Here is a 7,843-nt window from a genome sequence, read left to right on the forward strand (position 1 = left end):
ATCTACAATAGCCAAATTTTGGAAGCAGCTCAAGTGTTAGCAGCCCATCTATCCATTGATAGATGGATGGATAAAGAGGTGGTATACACAGACACACACACACACACACACACACACACACACACACACACACAGAGGAATATTACTCAGCCATAAAAAAGAATGAATAATCTTGCCATTTGCAACAGCACGGATGGAGCTAGACAGTATAATGCTAAGTGAAATGTGTCAGAAAAGACAAATACCACAAGATTTCACTCATATGTTAAGAAACAAAGGGAAAAAAAGGGACAAACCAAGAAACACTCTTAACTATAGAAAATAAACTAATGGTTACAAGAGGGGAGGTGGGTAGAGAATGGGTCAAATAGCTGAAGGGATTAAGAGTACACTTATCATGATGAGCACTAAGTAATGTATACAATTGCTGAATATTGTACACCTAAAACTAACACTTTATGTTAACTATATTGAAATTTAAATAAACAAACTTTAAAGGCCGTAAATGAAGTTGGGGAGGAGTGCTTATTGTTACATGAAATCATAGAATCCACAACAGAGCTAGGATGATTTCAGAAATCTTTCTGGTCAGGGGTGCCTGAGTGGCTCAGTGGGTTAAGCTTCTGACTTCAGCTCAGTTCATGATCTTATGGGGGGGGGGGGGTTCGAGCCCCACATCGGGCTCTGTGCTGACAATTCAGAGTCTGGGGGCTGCTGCAGATTCTGTGTCTTCCTCTCTCTCTGCCCCTGCCCCACTTGTACTCTCTTTCTCTCAAAAATAAACAAACATTTTAAAAAAAGAAATCTTTCTGGTCTAATACCTTAATTATATATAAGGAAGCTGATACACAGAAAGATTGTGATTTGCTCACACAACGTACACAAAATAGTAGCAAAATTCAGGTCCCTGACTCCCAACTCCAGGGATACTTTCACTAAATTTACACTGCTGCTTAGTAAACCCAGAGGCACAGCTAGGCAGAAATATGGAGAATCTAACTTTGTTTTGTTTTCAGTGCTCTGATGTTTGCATTGCGCTTTCACAACTGCACTTTCTCACTTGCTGAGTTACCACCACCTCCTCATCTGCTTCCCTCCCATCACCCAAGGGCGACAGCCTTCTGCAAAGTACTTTCTACTCTTTCCATTTGGGTTCCCTTCCAAGCCGCCCCCTCACTTCCTCCCTCACTTCCCTTGCAGCGATGACCGCAAACGTCCATTAACAGCAACTGCAGACACCTCTTCACTGCACCCGTTGCCCTTAACGTTCACACACGACCGGCACCACCCCCAACTACCACCTTTAACAATACTGACTGAACTTCCACTTCATGGAAGAACCTGTGCTGTGGAACATTCCAACAGGCCCTGCTCGTTTAGCCTTCTGGCGAAGAAAGTGAGTAGACCTGTGAACACGTTAAACTACTCACCAGATGAAAACAAGTGCTCTACTAGTGGTTTGAGGGTTTGCTCAAGAAGCAGGGAAGCTTCCCAGCCACCATGACCTCCACCCTTCTAGAACCACCACCATTTCCGAGGCACCATCGGATCCAGCCGCGTCTGCCCCTTTAGTGCCCCGCCCGCCCAGTCACATCGCTGTCCCTTCTGGAACCTTCGTCCATCTCCGTAATTGTTCCACTTTGTCCCTCGCACCGGGTGGCACGCTCCTCGGCAAGTCTTGCCTCTCCACCTGTGTCCCCTCGGGGGGGGGGGGGGGGGGGGGGGGCTCCCACCGTGAACCCCCTCGGGCTCCCAAGGGTGTCCCCCTCCTCCCGCCTCAAGGGCCGAGGCCCTAGCCCCATGGGATCCGAAGGTCCTAGCTGCAGGCCGCTCAGCCCCCGCCCCCCCCCCACCCCGCGTGGCCCGGCGCTCTCGCTGCGCCGCCTTCCCGGGATCCCACGCGACGAAGCCCCGCCCCCAGGTCACCTGACCGAGGCCGACGCTCCGCCCACTGAGCGGCCCGCGCTGGAAGAGTGCGGGACCCAGGGCACCGCCACCGCCACCGCCACCGCCTCCGCCACCGCGCAGGGGCTCCGGGGCAGCGGGGAGCGGCTGAGCTCGCCGCCGCCTCCGCGCCGACTGGACAGCGCTGCGGCCCCGCGGCTCCACCCCACCTCACAAGGGCCTGTGACCTCACCTGGCCCCGCCCGGCGGCCCAGACGCGAGCTCCTCCCCGCGCGCTGTCCTCCCGGCACCTGGATTTCGCCGTCCTTCCCGCACTCCCTACCCTTCCTGCAGCTCTCTTCCTTCCCTGGTGCAGTGCCCCGCCCCAGTCTGACATCTTTTCAGGCTTATCCTGTATCCATCCTTTGAAGACTTCCCGCCCTGCCTTCGAAAGCATTCCATCCTTCTTGGTTTCTACCGCTCTGTACCGGACAACAGCGCAGAGCTCTTTGTCCCGACACTTTGCTGAAATCGGTTCCAGGCTGCCCTTCAGAGGACTAACGCTTACTTTGGGAAGAGATGCTTTGTGTTTCTTCGAAGATCAATTTCTTGTGTGTGTGCATGCTGCAGATGAAATGTTACTGGTAAAAGACACAAAGCGATTTTTCACGGCTCGCCCCAAATATTATGTCGCTAAAACGTTGTACGAATCCAAGACAGTGAAATTGATCATTTTTAAGGTTTTTGCTACATTTACAGTCGTAAATGTTCTGTCAAGCGGAGAGCGTTTTGCAAATACTTTCCCCCTAAAGCTCATGATTTGAGGTGTAAAGGTAAATTTTCAAAAAGGTAAAATTCACAGTGATTGAGCCAACCTGAGCTCTCCGTTGTTAACATTGTGGTGAGCAGCGTGGACTTTAGAGCTGGATCTATGCAAATTCAATTATTGAGTCAATTATCCTAATTATTTACTGTATGCAGTGGGGCAAACTAAGCTCTCTAAGCCTCAGTTTTCTCATTCGTTCAGAATTGTGATAATTCAAAAATGTTTATGCAGTGCTCAAAAAATGTTAAAACATTTAATTACTTCAGAGATACTTGTGCCCGTTTATATCTCAAATCCTGTTGTGTAGGCATTCTTTAGTACTTTTAACATGTACGTGTTTTATGTCCCTCAACAGTCTGTAAGTAATGAGTGCTGAGACCATGTCCTTTATTTTTGTAAACACCCCACCCTCCATTCCCTACTTCCCCACCTACCCACACACACTGTTTACAGTCCACCTCTGTTAATGAGCTGAGCCCATTTGCCATCTATTCATAAGGCATCAACTTCTAACGTGTAACGATTATAATGGTTTCAGTCTGTCTGATCACCAGATTGTGGACGCTGCACAATCTTGAGCACTTGTAGTTTGTTAGTATTGAGTCTATTGATGAGTTAGTTACTGTATTAGTCAGTTTCAGAGACGCTCACCAAATAGCACCAAGAGTATAGTAGTTAGGATTAGATTCTTTCACCTAACAGAAAATCCCTAAATAACAGTGGCCTAAGCAAGATAGAATTTTATTTCTCACATTCGAGAGGTTCAGAGATGGTCACTCAAGGGTGAATATTGCTAACCATAGTTGCAAGGACACAGTCTTCTATTTTACTGCTCCACTGGCATTTATTCCAGTGGTGGCTTAAGGGAGATATCGCAGGCAAAAGACTCTCAAAAGATTTTAAGGTTATGCTTCTTGGATCCTCTCATTCAAATAATATGGCTTCTAAGAAGCTTAAGGCTTTTGTCCTTCTGCAGAAGCCCGAGGTAGCAAAAGATTTAACTCAAAGATATTTATGGGTAGGGCTTTTATTTTATGGGACTGAAACCCAATCAAGATTTGCAGGAGATTCATAATTTTTTTTAAAGAGTATTGTAATTGTCAGAAACACTGCCAGCTTGGGCTGAAGGAGTCAGAGCATGAAAAGGAAAGAGGTCTTTGGACCCTCAAGCTCTATAAGCAGGAAGCAGGCTGAGAAAACTATTTCCACGTGAATATATGCTACCTTTAATGGAATAAAGATGGCTTCAAGGGTAAAACCAAAAGCCTAGAAGATAGAATGAAAATCCATGGAGAATTATTCCCAGGCCTTTCATATGGAACTGCCAGCCTATACCCAAGTGACTTTCAGAACTGCTATGGACTGGGGGCTTCTGCAAACCTGTTTTCTGCCCCTTGAAACTGGAATGTCTCCCTATCTGTCCTGCCATTTTAATTGGTTGTTGCAGGAAGAGAGCGTATAGCTTTTTCCTTTAGTTCACAGGACTTCAGATTAAGAGGCACTATACTCAAGTGGCCAAATGTAAGGAACTATATCCAAGAAGACTCCTCTGCCCCAGGACCTATTTAGAGGACAAGACTCTGGACTTCGAGTGAATGCTATAATGAGATAAGACCGGGGGGTCCTTGGGAAGGGGGAGCACTTGTTGCAAGTGAGGGAACTATGAATAAGTAGTGACCAGAGGGTGGACTGTGGCAGTTTTGAACTATGTCCACAAGTTCTTTGGTGTATTAGTTTCTTGTTACTGTAACAACTTACCACAAACTTCAACAACAATTTATTACATTTCTGGAGGTCAGAAGTCCAAAATTGGCCTTACAAAGGCTGCATTTCTGGAGGCTCTAAAGGAAAATCTATTCCTTACCTTTTCCCGCTTCTAGAGACCTCTGCATCCCTTGACTCGTGGCAACCTCACACTGACCTGTTTCCATCCTGACATTTCCTATTCTCACTCTGACCCCCTTATGATTGTGTTAAGGCTATCCACATAATCCATGAAATTTCCCTGTTTCTGCCCTTAATTACATCAGCAAAATTCTTTATTCCATGCCAGGTACCATATTCGCTGGTTCTGGGGATTAGAACATGGGTGCCTTTGGGAGAGGGGGATGGGCAGGGGCAACAATTTTATCTACCACGGTGCTCATACCTTCAAGAAGTGGCATCTAGGTTCACGAGTTCTAGCCCCGCGTCGGGCTCTGTGCTGACAGCTCAGAGCCTGGAGCCTGCTTCCGATTCTGTGTCTCCCTCTCTCTCTTTCTGCCCCTTCCCCACTCATACTCTGTCTCTGTCTCTCTCTCTCTCAAAGCGTAAACATTTAAAACAAGTTTTAAAAAAAGGTGGCATCTGTTCCACGCTTCTTGAATGTGGACTAGTTGTAGCGGGCTACTTAACGATGAATAGAGTATGGTGGAAATGCTGACGTGACACGTACAAAACTACGTCACAAGAGATACTGCAGCTTCCTCCTGGCTCGCTCTTGGCTTCCGCACTTAGGGAGAAGCCAGCTGACATGCCGCAAAAACTGCAAGATCGCGTTTGTGGTTTTAAGCTGCTAAATCGTGGGGTAACTTATTATGCAGCAATAGATAACTACCACAGTCCCTCAGGTCCCATCCTGATCCGTGAGGTCTGCTTAAGTTCTGGCTACTATCTCTAGAGTCGGCCTACCTGAAGAAGGAAGGGGAGAGGAGAGGCACGCTCCCTTCCTAAGTGGCTCGCGATGGAAGTGGTATGCACCCCTTCCATTCACATCTGTCTACAAGGTGGACAGGGCAGCCTAGCTGCACGAGAAGCTTGGAGACATAGTATCTATTCCAGGCAGCCATGTGTCCAACTGGAAATGAGGAGTTCTGACTTTATGTGAGAAGAGGAAAACACATATGGGGGCACAATCAGCAACCTCTGTCACAATGGGGGATTAGAAGGGTCAGGAGAAGCAAAGTGGAGCATAGATCCATTAACATTTTTCCTAACCGATCTCTTCATTGGCCACCGAATGATATTTACACACCCAGCACTCTGATCTCTCCAAAGAAATCATGCCAATTGTATGAGTCACAGGAAAACCCAACTAATAGAAAAAAAAAAAAAAAACCCACAATGAATGGCGAGATTTTTTTTTCTTACAAAGCTGTTTTCAGGGACACTGATAAAGAACAACTTACTGTGGAGATTTTGCGTGAAGGCTGTTACATCTCCTAAATGTTGCTTTCTAAATGCTTCTATTCTGTGAGCATTCTCCCGTGTATTGTCAGAAAATACACAGCTGACGGAAAATGTCTTCTCTGTGCAAAAGTTTAGAGAGACAGCACTATGGCAGCAATCGCAAGGAACACAATCACGTTAACTGACCTATAATTTTCTTTTCACATGCTAACTCTTCTTGGATAGTCTCATTAAGTGGATTTTTAAAAAAATTTTTTAAGTTTATTTTTGTGAAAGAGACAGAGCAAGTGGGGGAGGGGCAGAGAGAGAGGGAGAGAGAGAGAGAATCCCAAGCAGGCTCTGCACCATCAGCACAGAGCCCAATGTGGGGCTCAAACTCACAAACCGTGAGATCATGACCTAAGCCAAAACCAAGAGTCGGACACTTAACCGACTGGGCCATCCAGGCGCCCCTTAAAATTGAACAATATAGATAACCCCAATCACAAGCATTTAAAACTGCCTGTGTGCTTTAGTCAAACTCCAAAATACCAGAAATAGATATTTCAAGAAATATGTTACAAAACCAAATAGAAATTATTTTTCAACAAGCATTAAATGGTTTTCTTGCACAGCATATGTTAGTTTCCTTACATCAGTGTGAAAAATGAATGCACTGTAATTCCAAGACAACTTGCTTGTAATTGATCCCAGTGGTCATTACATGGCTGTTACTATAGAGTTCAGACTACACAGGCCAAGAGCTAGGGGATTACAGATATGATTTGATATATAGCTTTTCATTTCATTTTCACATAAAGTCCTCCATTTTACCCAGATATGTAGTCATCAGTTACCATGAAGTAAATAAAACACAGTGTACCTACAACATTTCAACATAAAAGGTCTCAGTGTGTGTTCACATAATCCTTTTATGACGTCATGCACTGCAATGTTTTTTAAACATGCACGTTATTTAAGGAATGTAAGACCCAAAGGCAAAGGTGATGAGTGTGCTGTAAAGTACTTCAACCCCACACTGTCAATGCTCAATACATTTTAAATAGCAGAAAGTGAAGTTGCAAATTCTAGAGTCTTACCCTATAAAGTGATAATGCGAATAATTCCGATATTCATCCCATCTCCTGTGAATAAAGTTTTCTTGGATGCCTGCCAAGTATCCTGTTAGTTGGGTTTCTTTCCCTGTGATTTTGATCTAGTACTTCTTTTAGTTTTTCATGGGAATTTGTGGCTGTGAGGGAACCAGAAGCCTCTGATCACTTAATTTGGAAAATGGATCAAAAGTGGATTTTCATTTTGTGTGGGTAGATATTCGGTTCTCTTAATATGCCCGCCAAGCTATATTCATAATCTTTTAGGAACTGAGATGACTTCACTGCAAACTTAGTAAGCCAGAAGGACAGGTAAGTGACTTCTTAAGTCAATGGTTCTCAAACTTGAGTCAGCAGCAGAATCACAGGGAGGGCTTGCTGAAACACAACACTGGGCCCGGCCCCATCTCAGATTTTCTGAGTTAGTAGCCCTGGGGCGTGGCCTGTGCATTTTTATTCCTAACAACTTCCCAGGTGATATGGAGGCTGCTGGTCCTCAAACCACATTTTGAGACCCAATTCCTTAAATAAAAGTTGGGCATTTTTCCCCCTAAAGCTGGGCATTTAAATGATCCTGTCAATAATCTGCCATCAAGCCTTTATTGTACTGATTTATGCCTCCTGCAAACAAAACCTAGGCTAAACTGACAGTCTGTTCTATTGAGATTGCACAAGTTCCTAAAAAATCCCCAATTAAAAGACAAAAAACTCCAACTCTTAGAACAGCAATAACCTACTCAGTTTGAAAACATTATGAAAGTCTAAAGAAACGCTCTGGGTTCTGGAGTAAACTTCAGTCCCCGTGGTGGTCATCATTTGGTTACATTTGGAAACAGGCTTGTTCTAAAATAATCATTTTTGAGGCGATGACATT

The sequence above is a fragment of the Puma concolor genome, unplaced genomic scaffold, assembly GCF_028749965.1.
Source record: "Puma concolor isolate L17-30 unplaced genomic scaffold, mPumCon1.1.hap2 unalloc_scaffold_31, whole genome shotgun sequence".
Classification (NCBI taxonomy): Eukaryota; Metazoa; Chordata; class Mammalia; order Carnivora; family Felidae; genus Puma; species Puma concolor.